This window comes from Amblyomma americanum, chromosome 3, assembly GCF_052857255.1.
Source record: "Amblyomma americanum isolate KBUSLIRL-KWMA chromosome 3, ASM5285725v1, whole genome shotgun sequence".
Classification (NCBI taxonomy): Eukaryota; Metazoa; Arthropoda; class Arachnida; order Ixodida; family Ixodidae; genus Amblyomma; species Amblyomma americanum.
The window spans coordinates 171424054-171451556 of record NC_135499.1 but is presented as its reverse complement, the minus strand read 5'-3'; the positions used below and the strand labels follow the sequence as shown (position 1 = coordinate 171451556).

The 27503-nt window shown below is 46.7% G+C and overlaps 1 protein-coding gene across 2 annotated transcripts in view; it reads left to right on the top strand.

The window, feature by feature from the left end:
- The window catches only part of LOC144125415 (adenylate cyclase type 5-like), a 199603-nt gene that overhangs the window by 36580 nt on the left and 135520 nt on the right, over window positions 1-27503 (top strand). The window contains exon 1 of one of the 2 annotated variants that reach the window (XM_077658783.1): window positions 16573-16687. The exons of the other annotated variant lie outside the window; for it this stretch is intronic. The gene's annotated coding sequence lies outside the window, so the exon portion shown is untranslated. Of the gene's footprint in view, window positions 1-16572; window positions 16688-27503 lie in introns of those variants that run through there. 2 annotated transcript variants of the gene reach the window in all.

Below are 27503 nucleotides of genomic sequence, written 5' to 3'. Positions count from 1 at the left end.
CCCGCTCATATTTATTAATGTCCGCAATTGATCTTACTGCCTAAGGCAGGCATTTCTTTCTCAGAAATTTGAAAGCTGCGAGAACTGTTTGTCCATGGAAGCCTGAGAAGACTTCGAAATGTCTCGCTGTCTGCAACGCTACGCTCTCTCTTTCTTTAACACGGCGTATTTGGCGCCAGAACTGGTTGAGCTAGCCTTTTATGAATGACCAAGCGCCGAAGCATCGATATTGAACACCATCTCTCTCTCTCTCTCTCTCTCTCACACACACACACACACACACACACACACACACACACACACACACACACACACACACACACACACACACACATACACACACACACACACACACACACACACACACACACACACACACACACACACACACACACACACACACACACACACACACACACACACACACACACACACACACACACATATCTCACGCAAACAGATTAAGACCAACACACACACACACACACAAACACACACACACACACACAAATTACTAAAGAACGAAGGTAAAAAGAACGTCATCAAGGCTATCGACTACGCTAAGTGAACATAATTTCCCAGCGCACATGTTTGTTTTAAGGAATACTGAAAAGAAAAAAGCACTTCTCTCGCAAGCGATCCGGTCCCTTGCAGTCTCTGTAAGCGTGCGGTTGGTGCTGCAGAGTGTGCGTTAGCATTAGTGCTCCCCTTGGACAGAGCAACCGCTGCCGCGAACAGGTTCAGACCGAGCCAGAGGGTGGCGATGTCCAGTCCGCCAATCATGGTGTGACACACCGTAGCCCCGCTCCGCTCTGCCGATCCAATCCAGAAATCACAGTGTGACACTCCGCACCTCCTCTCCACTCTAACCTACCCGCTACCTGCCACACTCTCTTCGTCCTGTCTCTCCCACTCTCTCTCACTCTCTCTCTCTCTCCCTCTTCTTACTTCAGAATGGAGAGGGGTAGTTTTCTTCTCTCCACTTTGCCAGATTCCAAACGAGGCTTCAGACGGACGGGCGGATGGACGAACGGATGGACGGACGGACGGACAAACATATTTTTCCAACATGGGGGGCTCTAATGCTAACGCATTAAAAGGCCCCCCAGATACAGACTAATACTAAGCATGAAATGCCATAGGACGCTCACGACTATCGAACGTACACTGTTCGAACGCCACAGTCGAACGAATGCGCAGTTCAACACAACGGCGAGACGGACGAGTTGATGACACGTCATAAACTACTAGCGCAAAGGATGGTGTGGAAGAGAGAAAAAAAAACACGACAAGCTCTGTCATGTGTTTCATTTCTTCTCCGCCTTTTGCTCTCGTACCTTACGATGCACACTTCTCCCTATAGTTCTTTTGTGACAGTTTCTCGATGAGGATGCGACACCCTATAGTCTGAACATTCATGAGACATTCGCACGTGTTCCTCGTCGCAATGAGTCTTCTGTTCGACTGAATTCTGTGTTGGAGTGAATCCCGCACTCAGTTCGAGTTCAGCACCACCCTCCCAACCATTCGCCTGCGCTCTGCGTTTTCCATTAGGATAGTGCTGGGCAATGTTAGCGTCTTTGACGATGATGCCGTCTTTCTTAACGTCGACCTGTCGGAGCTAGTCAACCTGGTCGGCTATGTTGCTTCTATCAAACCAAATTCTCTCTCACCTGCCTCTTGCTTCTTCTGTTTTGTACCGGCTATTGTACTTTTTTAAGTGAATGCACGCGAACTGGTCCCTCATTCATTATTTTCTTTATAATATTCGCACGCATTACCAAAAAAAAACCAATCTGGTTTATCTCATCTAGTGCAGAGCTGCTACTTTCCATTTTTATTTCATAGCTTTAGATTTAAAGAATATATAATTTACGGAATTTATATTCTGCAACCATTTTCGGGCACATAACGTTGCTAAGTGTTGCTTTCGCGTGGAGAATTACAAGTGACATCGGCGGAAAAGCTGTGTACATAACGGGACACCAAGCCGATGATTTCACGTTTCGGTGACTTCCAGTGTAATCTCCTTCTGTCAACTTCCGAGGACGTTTGTTCAACTCGCTTACATTATGGGTGCGTGGCTCTTCCTTTGAAATCACTCCCATTTTGGGGATAAGATTTAGCCTAGCCCAGGAGTAACCTGAATTGAACGTTTGTCGTGCCCTCACCGTTCGATGGCGTACAAAGCGATTCTAGTGCTACTGCAGCACCCTAACTCAATAGCCCCCAGGAACCGTTTTTAGAATGCGTGGGTCGGCTCTTTCAGTATGCAGCTCGAACTGTCCGGTTTCTCTTTTCTATTTTGTCTCTTATCATGCCTTTGCTTTCACTCCTTTACACCTTTTAAGTGACTCTTAGGTGTTGAATAAACTCCAGAGAAGCTAGCAGAAAACAGCCCGTTCGCTAATCGAACAAAGCTAAAGGAAGTTTGCCTCTGAGCCGCACTCTATCTGGTTACCTTTTGGGTTCAAAGCGGGTGTTCAATCACTGGAGTCGTGGGAAACTCGGTGGCAACATAAGACTCGCACTAACCAGTGCCGGGCGCAGACATCAGCAGGCACGGGAGAACGAAACAATGAGGCGGCGCGTGCAAGGAACCAGTGTGTTCGGCATTCCTAGGCGACGTCTTGGAGTCTTCAAATCGACGTAGTATGGGCGTAGCGTGTGGTCATGGAAGACACTCTGAGCCGGGCGTCGTTATACCGTCTCTCACGATCACGGCGGCATGCGCGCCGCGTGGGGCACGGACTTCAACTGCATAACACTGCTATACACTGCAATCGTCGAAGTGAGGCTTTCTTTTGTTCATTATCGTGTTCAAAGCTGGATTTATAGGCAGCTCTCCGAGCTAACGGTTATGTTAGCACAATGCACTTCTTGGATGTTCATCGTCAATAGGTGGCGTGATGCTTGGTCTTGAGATAACATTTTTTTCGCGTGTCCCACCCTCCTCCCGTTTTAAATCTGCCCCTGATGCATGATTCTGTTCTCTGAATGATGATAGGCGCTGGGTCCGGAGTGATAATGCGATGTCACATGCTTGAGCTGAATGTTTAAATATGCCACCTTTCCGCGCAATAAACAGTTGGTAGTGTGCGCATGTGGTGTTTCTTTCTTGTTAGTGTCCTTGTTGGCGCCGCCGTTCTTTTCATCACGCACCAACTCGCCCCTCAGGCTGTTATTCTGAAGAGTACAGTCCCTCGGTTCTGTGGCGCAATGGCTTAATGCGGACTTTCTGAATACGGGTGGCAGCATTTCGAATACTTTGGACGCATATCCTTTAGTATATCTGCCCTGGGCGTGGGCTTTCATGTAGGCTTCATAGTGTGAAGCTTTTGAGCCAAATTCGCCGTTTAAGAAGCTGCAAAACGAGCCGGGAAGCGAGGCCGCAAGTTGGGTTACTGTACCGTTGAGATGATATCAATTCATAATCCATAGCCGGCATAGGACAAGGCTAGTATTAACACGATAGCGTTAAGCGCCCCATTCACCAGAAGATAAGTGTCGCCGTTGTGGGCGAAAAATCACGAGCATGTATCTGGCAGGTGGTCCCCAGAGAGCAGCATGGGAGGCAGGTGGCCCACGTGACCTTGCGGCGTCATCACAACCTGCCCACCGGATAGTGAACAAAACTGCCCTCCGTGGAAGGTTGCAGTTAAATTAATTTTCCGCTAGGGGAGAGCAATCCGGGACTCACAAGACCCACCGCTGGAAGCACCCGCCATCGCAGGGCAGTGGCGCATCGCTTAACCGCTGAACCACTCTGCCAGGAGGGGTATGAGGATTCCCAGGCATCTATGAATGTAAAGTAGACAATGGCCTGTTGCATATATGAGAATTAACCCATTACGCTATCACGTCATACCCTTAAAACGGAGCTCAAGTGTCATAATAATAATAATAATCGGTTTTTTGGGGGAAAGGAAATGGCGCAGTATCTGTCTCATATATCGCTGGACACCTGAACCACGCCGTAAGGGAAGGGATAAAGGAGGGAGTGAAAGAAGGAATAAAGAAAGGGGTGCCGTAGTGGATGGCTCCGGAATAATTTCGACCACCTGGGGATCTTTAACGTGCACTGACATCGCACAGCACACGGGCGCCTTAGCGTTTTGCCTCCATAAAAACGCAGCCGCCGCGGTCGGGTTCGAACCCGGGAACTCCGGATCAGTAGCCGAGCGCTCTAACCACTGAGCCACCGCGGCGGGATCCCCAATATTGTTTTTGTGATGACGATGATTAAGATGATGTGGGATCGTTCTTGGTGCAGGAGCATGTCGCAACCACGTACAGTATTTGTAAAAAATATACAGCCCAAGGGGTTTGTTTGCTTCTAAACCTTTTAGTGCAGCTCTTAAGTACATTTGCCATGTCGTAAGCTTGGGATGGTTGAGGACTGAGTATGCAAGAGGAGCCGCGCTTCAGGGCACTGAAGCAGACCCCTTGGGCTGTATACTTTTGACAAAGACTGTACCTTTTGAAAAGTCACCGCAAGTAGTACAAGTAGTACCTGTAGGTTGGCAGTAAAAGCACCTCGAGAAGACTCTGGCAACTTCACGCAAGGCAACGATGAAAAAAAAGCAAGAATAGAAAGAGAAACTGGTGGAGAGGGGCAAGACTAAAGGCATAGCCCGTCGCAATGCGTGGTTAATAAGCCGACAAAACTATACTGCATGTCCTTGACGGAAACGATACGGCAGCAGTCAATAGGACCAGTAAGAGTGAGGCGCAGATTTTGTAAGCGAGGTTTTCAGTGCAGCTTGTAGAAGTGTTCGTAAAGCCAAGAAGTGGGCGAGGAATGATGGGATACAAATAGTGACACTTTATACTGTCATGGAAAATTGTTTGCAGGATGCGAATTCACTGAAAAATAATATGTTTCTGCCCAGTCTGGCAAATGAGATCAATGAAAAGCACAGAAGCATGAGCGGATCCTTGCTGTGCGTCGCTGAAACAAGTACCAGTTGACTAGCCAGCGAGCGAACGCAGCAATAAATTCTTTTCCGCGAATAAACATGCCGTGTAAACTTTTGTCTGTGACTGCACTGCCTGCATTATGCCCATTAGTTAACGATTGGGAAAGTGGTGTGCACCTCAGTTATGCTCAAGAGCAATAAAAAAAATAAAGGAGCGCTATACAGACGAGGACAAAGGGACGGACACACACCAGCCTTGACTACTTCATCTGAATCGTTTATTTGTGGCTGCAGTATACATGAGCGAGATGAAGGCAAATGACAATTAAAAAAAAAACGCGTGGTCAGGAAGGTGAAATAAAATTTATGGTAGGAACACTTTTTGCGCCTCTTAATACCCAAGGGTCCAGATAAGACTGCTCATTGTGCATGCACATATTGTAAAAGGCGTGCTTACGCACTTGTCTGTTCTGTCGAAAATGATGTGAGCCTCAAAAGACTTTCACTTTAAAGGAAAAAATACAGCGCGAACAGAGACAACGGACGAAGAAGAGGTGCACAACACAAGCGCTGACTTCCCAAACTCAAAAGACTTCCCTGCCTTTTTTTGTCCTTATAACGTCTTAAGACACGTATCTGGTCAAGCTTCGGTTGGCACTTTTTACACTTGTTGCAACGTAACGTGACACTGCTCCCTGTGAAAGCCCTCAACCGTTTCGCGTGCCCACGCAGCTGGTCACTGAGGCAGCGCCGCGTCTGCCCGACGTACGCGCGTCCAAACGCGAGCGTTATCTCATACACCACACCTGTCTGGCATCCAACATAGCGAACTTAATTTTTTTTTTTTTTGCACAAAGGACGGATCTTTGTTTTTTCTAGCGCCTAGCTTGTTCGGTGCCCAGAAAACAACCCAAATGCCAGCGTGGTTTGTGGCCTTCTTCAGTCGCCAATGAGACATGAGATGCACATTGAGAACTATAGCACTACTCGCCTTCTCGTGTCTGACCTTATATTATTGCGGTTCGAGCAGAAGCGACTCAGCCAGGCCGCTGAGAGTTCCTTCCGTAGGTATACATATTGTCACGGTGTTGGCGACAAGACAGGGACCCGGCAAGAGAGAGCTGGGCAGCACGTCCTTCGGTGGGAGAGACAGCGAACTTCAACGTCCTTCAATCCGCGCGCCACCAGCGTCAACGTCTTTTTTGCCTCAGTGCCACCTGACAATATACCGGGTATTCCGTATTTATCTGTCCGACTGTAAAAAATTCTCCTGCGCAAACCACCGGTCTATTCCTGCTCAAGCACAAACCACAGGGTAGCTTATGGTAGTCTTGCATTTTTCGATAAATATTTTAATATTGCAGTCAAAAATAAATCAATTCAACTGGCAGTAGACAGCGCTGGTGTGTGCCGTTTCTTTGTTCTCGTCTTTTGAGCTGCCTTTTTCATTGCTACAAAATGAACGGACTAGCCCGTATAGTCACTTTAATCGGTTCGTTGTGAAAACGGTGGCTCATTGAACGTCTTTGTGATGCGTCGTCTTACAGTTCTCAGCTGCTATACGTTGTTTCTATTCGGCATTCTTTCTTTGTTTGTAGACTATTTTGAAAAGCAGCCCTCTGCTCACACTTTCTTAAGCTGGCAAACTAGCGCGATCAGTACGAAGCTGAAGCATTGTAAAGCCGCAGCGGTGGCTCAGTGGTTACGGCGTTCGACTGTTGACCCGAAAGACGCGTGTTCGATCCCGGCCGTGGCGGTCGCACTTAGAGGCGTAATGCTAGAGGCCCGTGCTCTGTGCCTTGCGATGTCAGCGCACTTTAAAGAACCCCAAATGGTCGAAATTATCTGGAGCCCTTTACTACGGCGTACCTCATAGTCTGAGTCGCTTTGGGGCGTATACACCCCATAAAACAAAAAAAAAACATTTGCGTAAGCGCTAGTATAAGGGAGGAAGAGACGCCATTCTACGCTGTCCGCAACGCAGGTAGACCTTAATCTGGTAGCATGGTGTCTTCTGCATGTGCCCTTGAAATTTCAGTGTCGGTCTGAACGTGACTTTGCTGGAAGATTGAAAAGGATTAACTGCAGAAAACAGTCGCGTTAATGCACCAGCCCATTTTGGAGCTGTTCCAAGAAGTGCTTGTTACGTTTCGACGTCTGTACTCGAGAGCTGAATAAAAAAACCTCTTCGACCTGCGTTCGTTTTAATCCTACATAGTAAAAAGAAGGCAAGACAATACACTGCACCGACAGTATAATATATCGCCCGACGTCTCGTAGTTACATCACTACGTATAAATGACTGATAGCTCGGCATGTAGAGAAAGAACTTGGTGCTGGGCTTCTTAATGTCGTCTTGCAGCTGTCCGACGTCAGGTGCATGTTAAAACGCACATTTTACGAAACGCCATACTACATTAGTGACGTCATTGCGTTCCAGTGCTCGACGGAAGCAGTACTGTATGTATTGCTGACTGGGATTCTGGAGTCGTTTGCGGGGGAAATTTTAAAAGCGGGACTGAAGATGGCACCGAAGGGACAAAACGACACAGAAGAAGCTCAACGCGTAAATATAACCAATCTACAACAGGTATTGAGTAGACTGGATTAGGGAAATAAGGGGCCCTTTATGGCGTTAGTATGAAAGAAACTCTGCACTTTCGCTCGTTACAGAAACATATGTTGCTTTGCAGCGTACACTGTTCGAGCTAAAAAAAAAAAAACATTGTGTCAGAATAATCACTCATATATCCGACTGCTCCTGCATGCTTGTTCCCGACGTATACGTATTCACATGCATGAATGTTCACTGCGAATGCTTTTCGAAGAAAGCTTTCATCTTCTGGAGCTTGTGTAGTCTCTGGATCATTTCCGTGTCTTTTTTTTTTTTGCCTTGTTTCGTACAAAGAGTGCAGTTCTCTCCGGCGTCTCCAAAAGGAATGCTTTGCATAAAAATGCGGCTGGGCGTGAAAGACGCGCGAGTTACTGAACGCCCGCGAAACAGTGCGCATATAAAGGGAACCTCTTTCGTAGCGTGTTCGCTGGAGGCGGGTCGACTTTCATGGACGATGCGTCCTGCGAAGCGCGAGACTTTTTCAATCCGCCAGACGCGTCCGCACGTGGCTCCAGGAAGCTTACATTTTTATTCGTTCGCTATCTTTCCAAGATGGCGCCTCATCCTATTAGGCATTGTACCGTTACCTGAAACGAACGTGAGAAATCTGCATCGGGAAAGCTTTGCAGGGGACTGAGCGCGCCGCGAAACCTATTTTATTCTATTTTTTAATTTTTTGTTACGCCTTTGAGCGTTTCGGTTATCGAGAATGTAATAAACTATGATTGGGGGGGGGGGGGGTTCTTTCGTTCCCTCTATTTGCCACCTTTTTTTTTTTTACGAGCCGTCTCGAGGTTGAAGCTAATACGTGAGCGCAGTACGCTCGACGCATAAAATATTTGCCAAGACCAGTGCGTGCTCGTTGGGAGTGATCTTTTCGCCAGGCGTGGTTAATAATGGAAACGGTTCACGTATTACGTGTTGAACAAACTCCGGTGAAATTAACTACGCCGTGTGACGAATCAGCGCGGAACATCTTCATGCGAAGCCAGCAGCGTATTAACGCCCCAAGTGCTAAAGCATTTAATCATTTCGCTTAGCACGACACTGTCGCGCTCTGGTATTTTCATACTTGTTTTTATAGCCTTGGAAATGAAGCGACACGCTCTTCGAGTCCCATGCGCGCTGATAATCGACGTTACCACATGATCTGTCAGATGTGCGCTGATATTTAGATAATCGTTAAAGTTTTCTAGAATAGCAAGGAACAGAGAAAAGAGGAAACTGGCTGATTAACCTCTAAGGTTTTGCGAAATATCAGCGCATGTTGTGCGACTACTTCATGCACTCTCAGAATCTTTGCATGCACTTACTCCGCGATCATAAATAGAAATGAGATGTTTGCTGGTGGAGCATTGGGAGGGGGGACAGCAGGACAGTAGATTGCTTATTTGTCACCCTTTCTACAAGGACACAAAGACGAGCGATCCTTGCTACGTATGTAAGTGCACGACAGAATGCAAGTGGATGGAAGAAAGGCGGCTGGCCTAGCGTCCTCCTTACGCCATTTTGATGTTTCGACGAACGTGAAGCAGGAGTTGTTTGGATGGGGCGACGGCAGTGTTTACGTAGTGTTCTTCGTATTTGTCCAGCTCAATGCGCGAAGAAATCAGCCTGAAGAAGTAATGTCAAGCTAGCTAAGCTCGACTTCACACCTAAAGCGTGATTCACACGAGAGAGAAATCGACCCTTCTTGAACGGGGAGTTGTGTACACGTCACCAAAACCTGACGCCTTTCGGCGCGGATGCGCCAGGCCTCCTTGGGGACGGGGGCCTTTTGCTCGGCTGGCACAACAGCTCTCCCGGTGGGCGGTCATTTCGCGCGCCTGTCAACTTCGCGGTGGGGTGAGCTGAGGTCAACGCCGCCATACCGAGGAGGTTCTCAACGGGAGAAGAAAGGTTGCGAGGCGTCTCGAATCGGGGAACAAAGGCGGCGGAGGATTGCTCGACACCAGCAAAACCGGTCACATCGGGTCACAACAGGCACGGTCATGGAAAGGGGGCAACGCCTTGTGAGTCATATGAGAACGAGAAGCTTCTCGAGGAAACGGCGCGGAAGCCAGCGCAGACGCGTTCTCGTCAGCGTGCTCTGAACCTCTGTCGTCTAGCAACTGTGGCATCCCTCTCAGGCTTCGCCTCCCATCTGAATGCGGGAGAGCGGGGGTGGGGACTCCGCCGACCAGTGACGTCACGAACTCCCTCCCCTCTCGAATTCCACGCTGGAACGGTTCTCGTTCCGGGCAAAAGCTTTATCCCTAAGGCGTATGCACGTACGCGCACAGTCCGATGAGAGGATAGGCATAACCTATGCAAGTAAAGCTACTTACACATAAGGCTTTCGAAACTTTCGCTTTTCGGTTGACCTCTTGTTGAGTTTAGTTTCCTTAGCTAGTCAACTGTAATAATTATGTGTTGGTCTCGCAGAGTATTTGCATTGACACAGAAGATTCCTATTTATTCATGTAGCTTGGCACCTTTATATCTTGTTATCTGCAAATTTTATCAACTCGAAATCATCTTATATGTTACAAGAAGAAAAAACAAAAATCCTGCTTGTTCAAACAAGAAAGTTCGGCGGAGTCGGCGGAGGCTGTGCGAGCGGAGCTGGTAGTTGTGTTAGGCGCTGTGTAGATATGATCCTAGATTAACTTTAAGGAGGTCGTTGTCATTTTAAAAAGGCTCAGCCTTCGCCGTGATTCGCTGGCGAATCCTACCATCGGAAGGATAGCCACCCATCTCAGTCTTGGGCGGAGAGCATGGATGTGGAAGTTATGCTCATCTATTCGAGTAATGAAAAAAAAATGGAACAATGGCATCGAAATTTCATGGCAACCCGACTAAAGTTTTATATTATTTCCAGATTTCTTATTATTGTGCGGGTGGATAAAAGATTTTTCAAGCAGCGAAGGTCGCTGGCGGGCATAAAGGTTTTCATAATTCGCAAAAGCAACAATTTTCTTGCAAAAACTACAATTCCATGGATGTACGGCCATGCGAAAGATCGAATATAAGGAGGACTACGCAAGCGAGCCTTTTAGCGTAGTCAGAGCTGGAAAGTAAGCTCTTTAGAATATCACGCAAAACCCTCCTTATTGAGACGGCTTTGAATATGTCGAGAGCTAATGCAAGCGATTGAAATTCTGTAAAAAATTTATGCGCAGAATTTCAGAGTGGAATTACAGAAGCTTAAGGAAATTGTTTCTAATGTTTTGCGTAGAATCGTGCCGCTTTTGCTTGACGCAATCCAGAGTATGTTACAGCATGCGTGTGCGTGTTTGGGCATGCGTACCTCGTGCGCCCAGCTTTATAGCGCCGGCACTAAGGGTAGACAGCGGGGCTATACTATAGGCGCTAGTGTCTACTCTCCATCTGTCCGTGTGTTTTATGTGCGCTGGACAGACAGACGAGTCACGGTGTTTAGTGCCCGTCTTGAACACAAGGAGCTAGCTCAGTGCTCAACCCCCGTGATGTAACGAAGGCGTAGATAGAGAGTACAAAGTTGTTGTTGTTGTTGTTGTTGTTGTTGTTGTTGTTGTTGTTGTTGTTGTTGTTGTTGTTGTTGTTGTTGTTGTTGTTGTTGTTGTTGTTGTTGTTGTTGTTGTTGTTGTTGTTGTTGTTGTTGTTGTTGTTGTTGTTGAGGGGTACAAAGTTCCAGTGAAGCTACTTAGCTATGGCTGTTAGCCACTCCGGAGTAAAATAGGGATTTCATACGCGAGTATTCCTTATAAGTAAAAATGAAAATTGGTTTTTGGAGAAAGGAAATGGCGCAGTATCTGTCTCACATAACGGCGGACACCTGAACCGCGCCGTAAGGGAAGGGATAAAAGAGGAAGTGAAAGAAGAAAGGAAGAAAGAGGTGCCGTAGTGTAGGGCTCCGGAATAATTTTGACCACCTGGGGCTCTTTAACGTACACTGACATCGCACAGCACACGGGCGCCTTTGCGTTTTGCCTCCATCCAAACGCTGCCGCCGCGATGTGGTTCGAACCTCGGTACTCCGCATCACTAGCCGAGCGCCCTAACCACTGAGCCACAGCGACGGGTAACGCTATATTTACTTCCACGCAGATTGTCTAGAACATTGTTTTGTTATACTTTCAAGAAGCAAAGCTTCCAGTTAGTGCGCGTACGAAAAAAAAAGCGAAATAGAAAAAGAGAGAATGAATTACGAAAGCTGATAGAATCTAAGAGACACGTCTCTTTCCAAACCCCGTGTCCGCCCATAGCTCTTTGCCGTCTCATTTCATACGCCACCAGCCGCACTATATAATTCCTTTCCCCGAAAGGCGGTTCAGCGCCAAGACGGGCGAAATAACCACCCGTGTATCCCGACGCCGTGAACACGTCGGAGTTTATTTTTAGAATCACAGCAGGGAGGCTTGCGTTCGGCCCCATTCTTATGCAAACTGGCGCCAAGCACTCGAAAATTTCTGGCGGCCCGAAGAGGGGACCGCGCACCGAGCGATAAAAAGCAAATGGCGCGAACTGGCGCACCCCCAACCCCTTTTCCCAAACCCATTCGCTTTGTTCTTCTTTGGCTTCGCATACACAGTCGCATTTGCATTCCTCTACGGAGCGCGGAGTGTTTCTGGGTGAGGGGCAGAATTCGCAATGACGGCTTGCCTGCCTCCTAGCCTGCGCCATATGCATGCGGTCTGCGGAACCGGCGACCACGCATTGTGGACTCAAAGCAAGCTGGCCCAGGCGTTTCGAGAGCGATCGCGCTGCACTTCGTTTGGTTAGCGAGAACCTGCGCCCTTCCGTCCGTCGTCAGCAGGGTCGGCGAGCCTAGGTGCTGCCACTGCGATTTCCAAACTGCGGAAAAGGAGGCAAAGCTCGCTGCTTCAGGTCAGGTTCGCTTTGTGCGGGAGTGGTTAGAACACAGAGCCCAGAAAGCGTACAGTGCCGCTGAGCGAACGAACAACGCGTGCTAGGAGCAGTGTGGGAAGAATGATGCATAATCACTGCGGCTCGCGGTAGACTGTACAAGCAGTTGTAGATGGTGTGCATAGATTTAAATACTATGGGGATAGTGGGAACGCCTTTCGCCCGGTATTGCGTTAATTGCAGGCCACCGTTTGTTTCGCATGACTCCTATTTTTGTGCTCAAACTTAATATCTGTAGTCTGTCGCTGTGCTTTGACGAAAGCAAATTTGTTTTTATTTGCTTATTGTTTTCTGTATTTGCACTAACGCATCACTGCAACTGCGTGCGGCAAAGTGTTAATTTTCGCTTTGTTTTCTGTGCTGGAATTTGTTACTTCTGTTCGCTCTTCAATCCTTAAACTATGTATGAGATTGGGGGTAAATAATATGAATGAATGAATGAATGAATGAAAACTATCCGCACAGGCACAAGCAGCACGCGCATGTCGAGTGCAGAGAAGATAACACTGAGCACCATTAGGCGGTAGATTGTGTAAGCGGTAGGAGACGACAGCATGTAACCTGCTCTCGCTCATCCTCCATTGTCGCAGCTTCGGCAAATTTCAGCCGCACTTAAAACACGTGCCCTACTATTCATTTTTTCGATGACCTATAGATGCTGCACAGCCAATGCGAACGGTCACGATCTATCTGTTTGCACGCTTATTGTTTCGTTTCATACAAATAAGCAATCAAAACACTCGAACCATAAGTAGAATAACAAAAAAATCTACAACATTTTACCCATTGTTTTGTTCTTTTTTATGTTCTTGGTTCTTGTTTAGTTTTTGTGCAATTTTGTATCTATAAGGAATATAACCTCAGATGTATTCGGTTTGTTTAATTTACGGATCCCTCGCACAACTCCTGTGCTCAGTTCTGGGTCCCTCCTTTATAAAACATATAATTTGAAACAATGTAATAACAACTTTAAAAAATTGCAAATTCTGATGCTGAAACATGGAGCCGTCGTCACATGGAGCGCCCGCGTTGTCGAGAAAAATCTCCCTTTAAGCGATGTTGCCATGTCCTCCTTTCCCGCACTGGCCCAGGGAGCGAAAATGGATGCTGAGACAGCCGGACAAAGATACAAGTTTCGGAATCATATGACGTGTTTTATGTAATGTAAGAAGCCATATCTCCATGCATACAACGTGAATCCCGCAAGCCGTCCGGGAAGCGCAAGTTCACCCAGACTGCAAAAACCGTCTCCCTGTTCACCGATTTCGAAGCTTTGTTCGAAGAGTCCCGGAGACCTCTGTGCATGCGTCCAAGTAAAACCTCGACCACCGGCAAACTTTCCAGCCTGCTTTTGTGCCTCAGAAAGGCATGCGTTTTCATGCCGCGGGGATAAGCTTGGAAAACGGTTGCAGATCTAGAGATTATATGAGGCGTGCCAAGCGGCGGAAATGCGCAGTCTGTGAACCATAACAACTTTCTTTCTTATGCTTTTTTTAGCGATGTTATATTACTTGGAGAGCTAAACTTTAGAAAGATTTCCCCTAAGCGTGGAAATGCGATCGTGGCGCTTCTTTTAAGGTGGCAGCACAATGTCTCATTCCTCCTCGTTGCATCGACGATATGGTTCTTGCAAAAGCGCGCCATGTTTCATCGGATGGACCATTTCAAGCCCAGCAACAACAATGTGAACCTTCCTTAAAAATAACAACAAAAGAAAGAGAGGAAATACAGTGTGCTGGTGGAGGGTTAGCAAAAGACTGGGAATTGTGTCGCGTTTCATAAAATCCTCAAACTGTTCTCTCGATAAGAATTCAGAACTAAAATACGGGCTCTTCACACACAATAGGTGCTTTGTGAATAAGTTTATACTGTTTCTTTTTTTTCACTTTATAGCTGCCGTACACGGTGCACATGCTTGAGATTACCTGTAAGTCTTTTGTGCTCTTCTTCGCAGTTTTGTGTGAAAAAAAAATTGATCATAAACAAGGCATGAATATATAAGCCCAGCTGCAGCGCTAGATATTACTCAAATGCACTTGAAGTTATTGTAGAAGTAGTGAAGGATCGAGGTAATATAAATGTAACCCATTCTAACGACATACGTATTGCCCTAGACTTTTCCGGAACGTTTCTCGCAAATATTTCTCAAAGAATCCATTAGTGGAATGGTCAGAACGGCGTCCCATAGCGCATGGTCTTGTAATGCTAGCTTGAAGTTCCAGGAGTATGTACCACACAACGAGAAAAATAAGAGAGAGCTTGATATAACTAAAATGTATAATCAAGGACACCTCTCATGCTTTATTGTTCCTCAGTTTGTTTTTTTCCTGCATGTCTGTTCCGTCAGATGAGCGTGTCCTACTTTTGACTATCCTAATGTAATAGCTATGAAAACACAACCCGGCAGTTTGCTCGTTTTGTGTCATGTAAACTGTTTTCTTCGATAACCTAAATACGCTTTTCAGCGCCAGAGCTTTTCAAGGCGTGGCAACATAAGCAGTTCGAAGCGGAACTTAAAAGTATATGCAAGAATGTAGCGTTTTGCACGTTCTTTCTGAGGTTAGCATGCGCAAATATATTTTTAAGATGACGCTTATGCAGCATCTAGGACGTGCATTGCGCAGAAATTCGCGATTACTCTCACTATATCACTTTGAACGCTGCGCCTGTTTTTTTACCACAGGCGAGAAAGAGAGAGTCGGCGCTTACAGTTGGCCTGAGCTGGCGGCTTTCTGCCCTGTGTCAGCAGCTACGTTATATGCGTAGCTGCCACAACGGCTGTGAAATCGGTTTCACTGCAAGTGCTGGGTAGGTTAGGCGACCGTGTTTGTCTCCTTGCGACCCTGATCGTCACGTGAATTCGCGTGCTGACTGTGTCCGAGCTTGGCCTATTCAGGACTTGCTCTAGAGGAGGCTGCTTAGGAGAACGATTGGGCAATGAGGTTTCTTGTGTAGCAAACTAATTTCCTGAGATATTAAAACGAGGTGAAGCTATCTAGGCGACACCTATTGTGACTGAATAACCGTGCTTTTATCAATGTCATAACAGCATGTGCTGACCTTATTTTTTAAATTTTTTTAAGTACAGGGCAGAAAATGTTACTGGGCGGCAAAACATCGAATGGTAGCACCGAACAGAGCTTGCTTTGCTCGTAGCTGTGCCAGGTTTCAGTTTTCCAAGAACCTACTGATGTCGCAGGCGAACCAGGCGCCGAAATCTCACAGCTGTTGGCACGCTAGGAATGAATATGGCGCACCTTTGTTGTCGTATATACGCCTGGCTCTCACGATTGCTGACGTCACGCGTGCGCGCCAGCCACTAGCATTACATGCGAGATGTTTTGGTAGTTAGGCCCTTGCTTCGCTAATGCCAACTCTGTGTGCATGCCTTCGACTTCAGTAGCTGCGAACTGTGGTTGTAGGAACGTACGAATTGCTCTGCAATAGATGAAGCCCAGCAACTCTTTTACTGCATTTTTGTTGTGTTTTTTTCTTTTTCCGTGGTGTGATGGCCGAGTCATGCAAGTGCGTGGACGCCGGGATCCCTATAGCGGACACGAAGAGAGAGAGCGGGGAAGGGAACCGGGCACACGCCGCACAAAGAGATTTCTTTATGGGCGCTTATACACCGGAAAGCGTAGCCAGATAGACATCTACACAGACCCGGCCCTCTTCCGTGCGCAAGCTCTCTGCCGCGGTCGACGCCGCAGCGAGGAAGTCTCTTTCATTCGATGTGCGTGCGATCGCCTCTCTCTATATATATATATATTTTTTGTTTTTCCCTCTCACTCTCGCTCGCGTCATCCCTCTTCCCCCTCACTCTCTTGTCCACCACCGAAGGTCGCCAACAGGTGGAAGTCCCCGGCCAGACTCTGCATCGCTGGTCTACGAGAACGACTCGCCGCTACCCCGCTTCTCCGCCTCCTCCTCCTCCTCAATCTCTCATCTCTTCTGCCTCTCTTTTTCTTTACTTGCCGCAGTGAGCACTCACGCTCTCGCTCATTCTCTGGGACCTCTCGATTCGTTTTTTTCTTCTTTTCTTTTCCGTGCCAGGGTGCCTTATGAGCGACTGGTTTCTCTTGTTCGCGTCTTTACCTGCGCCGCCGCCGCTGCTCTGACCGCCGCCCGCAGCCGCTTGGGTCGCGGCGTTTTCTTGCCCACAGGCAACTTGCGTCACTTGCGCCGGGCCGCTCGGTCGCGATGGAAGAACTGCGGCTTGTTGGATTTAGTCAAGGACTTGCGCCGTGCCGTCTCGGGGGTCGAGCTGGTGAGTTGGAAGGCACATGCCCGCGCAGTTTCTTTGCACGTGGACCGCGCCGTACTTTGAAGGGATGCAGTACAGCGTACGAGATGTGTAGATGATGTGGCCGTGTGAGGCGATCGTGTCTCGGACCGTTTTATGTAACTATCACGGGTTCTTCCGTTTGTACAGTGGCGTGTCGCGCGCTCCCGGGTGCCGCCATACTCTTTTTTACGCTTGCGTGATTACGCGCGTGTTGCCTGACCTCACCGTGTCCGTCTCCTGTTTCCTTTTGACAGCGTCGCTTCTAATTATGATGCTATCAATGTGGACACGAGCAAAGAAGAATGAAATATGTGGAGTATTCGCATTTCGATAGATGTATGCTTCATGCGTCATATTTTATATTTGCCTGAATTTTCCTGCGATCTCGACAGGAACAATCGTGTGTCCTCGCATACATTCTTTAAGGTAGAGTAGCTATCTTAGGATAGAGCAGTTAGAACTTACTCTACAACCATACGGGTACAAAGCAGGCCTTTCCTTAGTGGCCGAAAAAATGCACCTATTTCTATATCGATTGGAAACGCGGCTAGGCTTACATGTTCACAGTGCCACTCCTCAAAACCTCTTAACGCAAGTTCACCATGCGTCATTTGTTGTGATGTTCGACCGACCTTCTCCCTGTTTGCGGCAGAGGTCACTACGGGCCATACCTTGCAACGATTGGCCGCTACTGCCCATAAAATCGCGTCTAAGACGCAAGAAAAGAAGAAATGCTTGCACCGGGAAAAAGTTTTTGGCGTGCGGTTTTCGTGCATGTGCTAGATTATGTGCTAGATTAGGCCTTTTTTCTCTCTCTCTTGCACTCCTATTTACTGTTCTCTATTCCTGCCGCGTATACAGCGCAAATAATTCTACTTAAACTTGACGCCGCGTACTGCAACAGTGGTTTTCATTTTTATTTTTGCACGTTTTTATTTCCCCTATTTACTATTCTCTATTCCTGCCGCGTATACAACGCAAAGAATTCTACTTATGCTTGACGCCGTGTACTGCAACGGTGATTTTCATTTTTATTTTGCACTTTTTTTTTATTTCGGAGGCAGAGCATCTCGAAATAGAATTTCTTGATAGAGGAAAAAGAGGAGAGGAGGATGGCAGGCGTGGTTTTGTATAATTTTGTCTCAGCGCATGAAACACCCCCCCCCCCTCCCCCCCACCTCCTCCATCCTCTCTAGCTACCGATTCGCCGCGTCTTTACAGCGTTGTCGCCCGCCGGCAAAAAGCCAGTTCGCCTCCGCACTTGAGCCACGTTGAAAGCTTTTCTCGGTAGCTTTTCGTCCGAGATTAGTGAAGAGGAGGAAGCAGTCGTGCTCTCGAACGTAGATGGATGCTCAAAGCAGGACATGCTTTCTACGCGGGCTTCGATCGGCTGCCGAAATCGATGGACCGGAAGAGTGACTGCGCGGCACAACCGGAAATCCAGATGCGCTGATGAGGAGTAGTAACTCGACGATAACTGGGCTGCTATGTTTTTACCGACACGCACAGACAAGCACGTACTTTGGACGTTGACCTCACGGTTTTTTTTTTTAGTAATTTTAAGAGCTGCAGGTGATGCCGCTTTATTTGTCGTTATTTTTTACTCTTGCCAGCATGTTTCGGTTCCAAGTTCCATTGGGACTACTACCAGGGCCGAAGTAGAGGCTTATAAAATTCACTATTTTACGCCCCTCCAGCTGCATTTCAGTATCAGAAGTTGTTTACAAAGCTTTTACCGAAATGCGCATTACGTCTACGTTTTTCTGTTGTTTCCATCCCGTCTGTTTTTGTTTTTATTTTCAAACTCACAACTGCATGCACTTCTGCTTTTCACTTTGATCAGATTTTTCATTTTCTCTTCGCGCGTTCCCTCATGGCGACGCAGACGGAGAGAAACACCCATCTGCTGACTCTTCTGTTCCCAAATCCAAAAACAGCGCCGGGCACAACAGTACGATAGAAAGAAAAGGATAGAGCGAAGGGACTAAACGGACGAGCCCTTCTAACTTGTCGCTTTCCGAATGCTTTCCCACTACACTTATCTCCCTGGAGCATTTCCCAAGAGGTTCAGGTCTTTTTTTTTTTTTTTAGAAACACGCTGAAAAAAAAAAGAAATCAGGGAAGAAAGCCAGGACGAGGGAGATAGACATCGTTTTCTTGTCTGTCGTTAGCGGTGCAGCACTGCCGGTGCCTATTGTGCCCGAGATTTGCATTTGACTTTCCATACAGTTTCAATTGCTCTCCTGCCGGTACTTTGTTGCAATCCGTCTTCTAACTTGGACGTATTTCGAGGCGATCTTATACATGTTCTCGCGAAGAAAGACGCTTTTTACGTATTGTCCCACTATTGCTTCCCTGCATATAGGTCCCTGTTTTTTTTTTTTACAATAATCGGAAAAGAAGCGAAGAAAAAAATTAGCAATGCTTATCGGAGCAAAGGATTGCGCTGCATGCGGCGGCTCGTCTATATAGTTTCGGATCGTTCGAGATTTCATTGCTCTAAGAAGTATAGCAGCACTGCGCTTGTGCTGGATTTCGCAAATTCGGCTAAGCCTCTGTCGTTCGTTAAAAGGGTGGGGGGGGGGGGGGGGTGGGGGGGTACATGCAACTGCGGCTTACATATATGGGATACCACGCTGCGCACTTTGAAGGTTCGTGTTCGTAGCTGCGTAAACATTTTGCACTCAGGACCGTTGAGTTCAGTGGCTGCGTTTTATTCCTCTCAATGCGCTTCTTCGTTGAACGTCGGTGCATCTTCTCTGTTATTGGTCCTTGCTTCTCGAGTTCTTGCGCAAATGGCTCACAGGCTTGCTATAGCATCGGGTTTGATGAACTCTCCTTCAGGTACTTGCAGATATCCATAACGAGGAGTGGTGAGAAAACATGAAGATTAGGATCAGGGGGATTAAAAATATATCCCTTTGACAGCCCACAAAAGAAGGCTAATGTTAGAGACTACTTTCGTTTGAAAAAAAAAAAAGGATCCGTTTGCACGGTCCACGAATAAAGGGGTATCCGAGAGACAAAGAGGGGATTATAACCTGCGGACACGGTCGATTTGACACAACCGCTTTTCAACATCCGTCGCTACGGTGTCGTCTTGGTGCTGCACTTTATTTTCTTTCCTGAACCTGCTTGGCGCCATTTTCTGAGCTCACAACCAACTCATTCTGATACACGCGCCTTTCTTTGACTCTTTTGCATTGAGGAAAGACACTGAAAAGGAAAGAGAAAGATTGCAGAGTAATGATAACGCGCGACGAACAGCCCTAGTGTGAGTGTACCGTCCAGATAGGATCCATTACTCGCCGGTGCTTTACACAGTGGGAGCTTTTTCTACGTGAGTTGTGAAGTGGAAGCGACGAGGCTCGCTGTGAAACCGGTTATACACCAAGCTTACATAATAGCGCGCGCAAAAAAAAAAAAAAATCTTCGCACACCGTGGTGTTCTCACGTCACTGGAAGTCGATAGCACGCAACATCTCGCTTCTTAAACACCTTATGCAAATTTGCAATAAGGAGTGCACGGAGCAAGCAAGGCAGCACAAGTGACACACATAGACACACAAGTCGGGGGTTTGTCTTGTCCCTGCGTCGCTCGCCACTTGGCTAGTTGCCATTCTCGACTACAAGGGACTACATTCGGACTGTGCCGTTTTGCTGCTATTTTTTTTGTTTTCCATTGAAAAAAAAAGAGCGCTCTCTAAAACTAACAGGCGACTAGCGTCATAAATTACCCGGTACTTTTTAGAAAATTGCGATGGAATAGTGCGAAGGACCAAAAAAAAGTAAAAAAAGAAGCGGTCAGGACAATCGATGCTTTCGAGTATCTTCATTCGTTACTGATCATTCCATCTGTCTCTTCTAATCGTGTGCGTTTTTTTTTTTGCGCCTGATTCCAACTTACTTTTTCAAGAACCAGCTATAGACACCCGCTGGCGATATTGATTGACGCCACTCGTTACAGGCTTGGAAACACAGCCTTACGGATTTGTAAGGGTCCTTGCTCTTGAAACGTCGTTTACATGAATGCGACAGAAGTCGACTCGAGTCCACTTTTTGAGGGAAAGCGTAAGAACATCAAGGGAGAGAGTAGAGGACGAGTCGCGCCTTTCTTTCGCAAAATTCGTCGATTCTCTCGGAAAGTTCACTCAAGAAGCATTCTGTGACATTCATGTAAACGAGGCTACTGTCGAGATTGGGAAGAGAGTTACTAAAACTGGAAAAAAAATTGTAAATTCATGGGGTTTAACGTCCCGAAGATATGCAGGGGGTATGGTGGACGCCGTAGTGGGGAGAGAGAGAGAGAGAAAGCACTTTATTTGCACCTGTCAGAGCTAGAGTATGGGTGATCGGGTGAGACGCAGCTCCCCCTTTCACCGTCTGCCTCCCCCCTAGACGTCAGCCGGAATCAGTTGACTTCCGGCGGCGGCGTCCTGGGCTTGACCGATGACTTGTTTTTGGACTTGTTCTTCCTGGCTATGGAGGGAGAATTACCGTGACTCTTTATTTCCATGTAGACCATTTAGCGCTGGGCAAGCCCACAGCATGTGATTTAGGGTCGCTATGCCTTCACAGTTTTTGCATTTTGGAGAGTGCACCTCAGGATGCCATTTGTGTAGGATGTACGGGTTTTGGAAGGCACCCGTCTGCAGTTTTCGCCAGATTACTTCTTCCTTCTTTGTGAGGCATGTATCGGGGAGGGGGGGGCTCTGGATTAATTTGGACCACTTCGGGCTCTTTCACGTGCGCTGACATCGAGCTGCACGCTGACATTTTTTGCATTTTGCTCCGTCGAAATGTGGCCGCCACGATCGGAATTCGATCCCGCGACCTTTGGGTTACTAGCCAAAAGTCAAAGCCATTAAGGTAGCCAATCAGCTAGCCAAGTGGGTTGTACTTTGGAGAAGACATGTTGCCATTCATGTCTGGTTACTTCCAGTTCACGCAGTAGAAAAAGGAATCTATTGTCTCTTTTCACTCACTTTCTTCGGGTCCCGGCCCCTACTTTTTTGCTCGGGTTGTGCAATTAATTTTTGTACTTCTTTTTGTAATATATCCTTTGGTCATAGTGTCACGATATGTGTACATTAACTTGTTATGTGTCGGTTCCGGTTACTGATGGAATATTATGTGCCGTGAGTGGCAGCGTAATATAATTTCGATCCCTTTACGACTGGCCTCGTATCACCATATTAAGCCTGGCATGTCAACTGAACAGAGAAAACTGCTGCTTAGCGGAACGCCTACGCGTTTTATGTGTCTTCTTATTTACCTTTATGCGCGTCAACGCTTTAAAGTGCCTGAAATGAGCTTCATTGTTTACATAACGAATTCTTCTGACAGAAATGGGTGAAAAGAAGCCTAATTGAGACCCACAACAGAGTCACGATTTGGAGGAGACCCAACAGAAATTGCGTAGTTAATAATCAGGGGGGATGGAATTTCTTACTGTGCTATCCAGGCGTAGTTTTTTTTTTTTTACAAAAATCTGAAAAGTATAAGGTTTTCTCCCTACTGGATAATGCCTGACTGCAGAAGATATTGCTTTCAAGAAGGCAGCATTGCCCCACGTTTCTACGCTGACGGTCAAACAATCCAGTGCACTTCAAAGAACTCTTTTTCACGCTTAGATAAGCATTACCGACGCTATGAGCTGGACTGCAGCCAAACGCGACGTTAGCGAAAAACGGGCTAGAGTGAGCTGAGCAATATATGGCGAAAGGAGGCCGAGGTTGTTTTCTCGGATCGATGAAAATTCGGACAAACTATTGTCTGGTGCATGTCGACATAACCCGCAAGCGAAGAGGTGTGACCTTTCGGGAATTTGCAAATGTTCCGAGCTCTTCTTTGCTTTTGAATTCCCCATTTTAACGCCTTCGTTTTGTCTATTTTTTCCTCCTACGGCGTTCTGAAAAGCAAAGACATACGTCGTATTGAGCAACCGCGTGCGTCCGCTTGCTTGGGAACAAAGAAACACGGGACGTGTTTTAATGCTTCGGCCACAGAACGAGAGGACAGGGACAACCTCGCTTGCAAAAGAACCCGGGCGTTGGGAAAGACTAAAAGACGGCCGAAATCGAAACGATAAAGGCGTTCAAGATAGACGAACGATCGCTTCTAGGAAAACCACGAACATGGGATTTCTGTCAAACGGGAGGGAGACAGTAGAGGAGAAAGAGATGTGTGGGTAGAGTGATGTAGGGGAGGTAGAAGAAAAAGGGGGGGAGGGGGTTCGCTAGGATATACCACGCGCGCGCGCTTCTGTGCCTCTCGAAGAGGAATCGCGTACACATATACTGATGGGCGACTGCACAACAACGGGATGAGGAGGCAGAGGAACCGTTAAGACAAAAGCAGATATGAGTTAACGATCCTCCGGGCCTTAAGCGGCGTGCACTCCGCTCTCGTGTGCAGCACACGTAAAAAAAAAAGGGGGGGGGGGGGGCATCCATTTATAAGCTGCTGCGGTGGCGGCGACGGCCATCAATTTTCTTCAAACGGCAATAGCTGCAGGGTAGCGCTCTCCGACTTCGTCTAATTGGAGGGAGGGCAGCGACTCTTGACTCGGCAGTGGGTGGCCCTGTCGAAACTGCGATCAAGGCGCGGCGCCATTCTGCGGTTGAGTCGGTCGTGAGTCACCGCCAGAAAGTTGGAAACAGCGAGCGAAGCTCAGCTGCCGCCGTTGTTGGGGCATCGATCCCGCGTAATCACTCGTTACTTGAGTGGCAGTTTAGCTCTCAGTTGTTGTACTTGGTGGTGCGCTTGGCGATGTTGCCGTTGGCGCGTCTCTTGCGCAAGCTCGGCAATGCGCCGTTTCGGCGCCCACTGTAATCTCTACGCGTGCACCTAGCGCGGTAAGTGAGGCAAGGTGAGGTGTTCTTGAATAGCGGCGGTAGCAAACGCCCAAAGTACTCCAATGTCTCGTGTCTCAGTGATCACGAAACATATGCAATCAGTACATTGAATGCGCTCTAAATCGAACATATTTCGTCGTTTCGAAACTATCTACAAAACTCATGAAATGGCATATCGCTTGCGTGCTTGCGGTTCTCTAATGGTTTCTCCGCTGTTTGATTTTCCTCTTGTGGAGCCCGCTTGCTCTGCTTAGAGCGAGAAAGTTCTTGGCGTAAATATTAATGCGCGTTTAGACCTGAAGCGCCGAGCTAATTTGGGTAATAGCTTCGCAAGAGGAGCTGAAATGTCGCATTTGGCGTTCGGTGCACAGATCGGCAAGCTTTAATTGAGCAAACTTTGTTCCGTTCCGAAACATATCTTTGTTGCCAGAATGGTATAGCGCCGTATTCGGCAGCGTTCGCTGCGCTTTTTACGCTCGCGATAATTTTCTTTGAATGCGATATTATGACAAAAATTATAGCCTCATCGCGGACAAGGTACGAAAAACTCAATTATACTATGAAAACCACAAGACCCCAGTCGGAGCTGTTTTTTCAGTGATAATTAAAAACTCTGACTACGCTGCCTGTTCTGCCTCTGGATCTCATTTATTTTCAGTCCACCCTGCAGTGCCGAATCATGATAGCAGGGGAGTGTGTACAATATTAAAGTGACGAGCAGTAAAATAAAATGCATGAAAAAAAGAGAACGAAGACAAAGGAGCAATGTTTCAAGATTAATGAAACATAAAAGTAAACAATAGTAGGAGCAATAGTACATCCAGTCCGGAATTAATGGTCTGAAAGAACAATACAATCACATAGTATCACTGATTAGTCTTAAAAATACATCTCGATGAACACTCCCAACTTCAACCGGCAACTTATTCCAGTCCAATATACTACGGGGGAAAAATGAGCACTTAATGTAGCTCGTTTTGTAGGTAATTTCGCGTATTTTGATACTGTAGTCTCTCCTCTTATAAATATAGTGGGGTACATTGAGGTGCTTTTACTTATCAATGCCTGTCGAGTCGGTCTATATTGAGTGCAGAAGTTTGAGCCCTTGCTTCTGGCTCCTTATCTGTAGCGGTTCTAGCTCGATGTGTTTATTTATCTATATTGCTAGTTTCTATAGTTTCTATATCTAGATAGTTTCTTTATCTGACAACATATTACTTGAATTGCCTCTGACCACTTTGGACACCAAAAGCACTGCATGTTCACTGTTCTCGAAAAAATGTACTGTTAGTGAAATTTCTTTGAAAGAACAGTACAATCACATAGTTTCAATGATAAGCCTGATGAACCAAGCTTCCGTAGACGGTCACCAGCTAGCCCGACAACAGATCTTGTTATAGTGAAATTTCCTTTGCCATTTAATAACCATGCTCAAAGCGAAAGTCGATGCGGGCAAATTATATCCGCACGCTTCTGTCATCATCATTTGCGGCATCGGGCATTCAACTGACACCTAGTAGCTTTTGTTGTGCAAGTTCAAAAGTGCCCTTGGAAGAAAAAAAAATGTATACGACAAAACGTAGGCATACCAACGGTTGCACAGAGAAAAAAAGGCCAGAAATTTATATCGCAGCGCGTGCGCTTCGGCCGGGAGTCGGCTGCTTTGGCTGCCAAGTATTTGTTGCGAAACAGAACGGCACGTATATATAAGGGCAAACAAGGAGGAAGCGTGTCACGTGCATCAGCCCGGCTGATTTCCCAATAAGCGATGACATTCTTTCGTTTATATATATTTGGCGGTTGTGTTCGCTGCGTCTCACTAACTGGGCGTTCCCAGATTAAGCTCGTACATACGCTGTGCAAAGGTATAGGAATGCTACGATTAGCTTGAAACGTCTTGGCAGAATGGGACCTTTCATGAAGGGCAGAACTTGGCAATATCAGATGCCAAATTTCTGCGGTTACAAGCAGATTTCAGAGGTGCGTCGATATCTATTTGAGAACATTACAGTCGGATACGCAACTCAAGAACGCAGCGGCTAATGCTTCGCAAAAGGCGAGCCTCCAATTAACGGCGCTGACCAACTGCCACGACGTCACAATCAATCGCCTTGCCTTGCACGTTGGATGCTTGTTTTTTAATCGTCGAGCAAATCCGCAGTCTGTCAAGTTTCAAGAACTGCTCCGCGACTGCCGGTAACGATCGAGCAATCAGTGCAACATGGCAAAGTCTCCGTTGACGAAAAAGACGCAGCGCTTTGAGATAAAGTGCTCAAGGACCAGGTTCCTTGTGTACGCGGTCAGAATGTGCTTGATTCCAACTGATCGAATCGATCGAAGCGGGACATATTTAGGCGGGGTGAGCAACCAGTCAGCTATCCATACCTTCTTTTAGCGCTGTTCGTCCCGCTTTCAAGGTTTGCTGTCATTAAACGGGACGTTCTGCATGTTCCCTTCTACTCGACCCGCCTTCACTACTGCCAACCTGAAGTATTCGAAAGCAACCTGATATCAAACGGGCTTCCGAAGAAGGGTCGTAAAAAAGTCATTCGCCTTGAGTGTCTTTCTTGTACAGATAGCGTTCACCGTGGTAGAGGCTGCTACGATGTTTACCCTTGCGTGCCTTTCTTTTATTATTGTACACATGTAGGCTGGCGCGCTCAATATATATTGATAAGCTGAATGCGCGAGACGCTGAGTTCAGACGGGCCAGAAAAACATCTCTCTTCGTTCTGAATCATTGATTCCGAAGCGGTGCGCAACAACTGATTTTTTTTCGTTTTTTCTTGGTCAGTCTCACAAAGCAGCGGAAAAAACACTGTCTGTCGTGTACAGTTTGACATGCAGTATAGTTTATGTAGAAAAAAGACCACATCATCTAAGTTTCCCGCACTTGAAGACGCTGTTGCAATTGAATATGAAACGCTATATATTTTTTTTTTTGCATTGCTTCAGGATCAACGGTCCTTACGAAGATGTAGCAGGTATGTGATTGCCTGTTCAATAAATGCTATGCTGTGCCGTATAAACGAGACTGACGGGGTACAAGGAATACACCCGCACTATTGAAACAAAAATTATAAAATCGAATTTGCTGTCATTCTTAAAGGGGCACCGCTCCTTATAAAAATGGCCTATAGACTGTCCATAGACTTCTTATGCACTCTAGTGCCTTGCTATAGATATTTCCTTTTGTCTATTCATATTGTGTAAACTGTCTATAGAAAGAATTATACTAAAAGTTTGTGGCCATAAATCTATAGATTGTCTATAGACTGTCGATGGGATTTGTATGGCCTATAGACTGGTCTATTGGATTTGTCTATAGAAAGTTCATAGCCTTTGTATACAAGAGTCTATGGACAGTCTGTCAGTACTTAGTATTCACGGACCAGAATACTGTATAATTTAGCTATGCCCTAACCTATTCACGGACCAGAATGCTGCATAATTTACCTATACCCTAACTAGAAATATTTTTTAAGAATGGGTGTTTTTCTACTAGCGAGTTTGGTGTCCCATACTCATACAAAGCCATTTGATTCTATTTTGGACGATTTTCGATCAAGAAATATTTATTTATTTATTGATACTGCAATCCCAGAGTTGGGATATTAGCAGGGTGGGGATGCAAACTAGGCAGTTTAACAAAACAGGCAAAGGTAAACAAAAATAACAGTGCAAGTTGAAGCTCTTCTGCACCATTGCGAATACAACAATTAAACATATACAACAAGTATCTGAGGTGTAGGGCTGAAACTGTGGTCAATATATTAGTGTGACGTAGAGAGAGATCTGACTTTATTTGTGTGCCCCTTGTTTTAGTTTGTAATAGTATAAACGAAAAGAATTGAGGTCGCAGTGTTAAGAGGGCACAATGCGGCTTTACTTGTGCTTATGCCAGGTGCAGCTCGATCGTTGTGGATATGCTATCCACCGTT